Below are 1,493 nucleotides of genomic sequence, written 5' to 3'. Positions count from 1 at the left end.
GCTAACAAGAGCTATGTGCATATTTAATGCATCCCAAGGTTCTCGCCTGCTTTCAGATTGCACAGGGATGTTTGCTGAAGCTATGGAGATGTTGGAGCCTCATAGGCACACTGCAGCCTCATGAAGGGAGAAGTTTGACTTGGGTATTTATCTCAGCGCTTTCTGCTTCATAAACATCTCTGCTGTGCTCAGTCATTAAACTCTCCAGGCTGGGAGGCACTCAGATGAGGACCAGGGGAATCATTCAGTGTCTTGGAGAGAAACAGAAAGATCTTTCTGGCAGTGACTGATTTCCATGTCACCCCTTCCTATACTGCTTCCAGAGTTACTAAAGATGCAGTTGTCACAGCACAATCATGAACTTTGTTTTCTCAGGTAAAGCAGATTAAAAAGAAAAAAAGGGGGGGGGGGAATCTTTGAAATTCTGTTTTAAATTGCTGCTTGAGTTGAGTCTGTGAGTTGATCTTTTGCAAATAGTGCTTTCCGTTCCATGGGAATCTGTAAGAGCTCCGTGGTGTGGAGGAGGTAAACAGAAAACACTCCCAAAGTAGGAGGGCTGAAATCTTCAGGCATGGGTTTAAAAAATAAACAAAGTACATTCCCCTTTTGTAATGCACAGTGCACAATTACCTGGTGGAACTCATTGCTACAGGACAACGTGGAGGACAAAAATATAAGCAGGCCTCTGTGCACGGACATGATTTACACCAAGTCTTGTTAAACTGAGGGTGGTTAACACTTCCTCTCTGGGTGTCTGTTCACTGGCCGAATCACCCTCTTGGATTTTTTTCTGTTGTCTAATTTGAACCTCCCAAGCCACAAATGTAGCTGTTGGTCACTGTCTTACCATCTTCCACTGTTGAGAGGAAGTTGAATCCGTCATCTTTGTAACCCACCTTGAAGTAGCTGTAGGTTGCTGGCAGTTCATCATTTAGATCCCACTGCTGAAACAGTGTCTCCATAAGCCCCAACCTTAACAGCTCCCAGTGGGTCCTGTGCCCTGAGTCCAACCAGGCCTTACTTCCCAGGAGGGCAGAAGGTTCCTGATAGAGCTGTTGTCACCCCCTGCCTCTGCACCACACAGCAGTTTGTGCCTGTAGTTCTGATTTATGTGAAGAGGCTGGAACATGGATCCCAGGACCCAGGAACCACACATCTTTGCAAAAAAAGTATCACCATGTATCACTGGAAAAATCCTTCAGGTGGGATGAAGGTGAACAGTCAGCAAGGGGAGGATGCAGACCAGCAACATTAGCCTATGTCAAGATGCTTTCTGAGATGCAAGCTGAGGTCTCAACATGGTATGGAGAACTATCAGTGCTGCAATTTTCAGGGGAAATCCACTCTTCAGGGTATCCTGGGTGCTTTTTCATGATGCTGTCTTCATATAGATGAATCAGGGAAAAATTAAGTACACCAGGCTTATTAACATTTCTTTAATTAGTAACAGAACAAATATCTTTCAATTTTTGCTGATTATTTTACACAGAAAA

This window comes from Athene cunicularia (genome assembly GCF_003259725.1).
Source record: "Athene cunicularia isolate RWA chromosome 8 unlocalized genomic scaffold, athCun1 chr8_part1, whole genome shotgun sequence".
NCBI classification, from domain to species: Eukaryota; Metazoa; Chordata; class Aves; order Strigiformes; family Strigidae; genus Athene; species Athene cunicularia.
The sequence above is the reverse complement of the archived record's forward strand: the minus strand, read 5'-3'. Positions refer to the sequence as shown.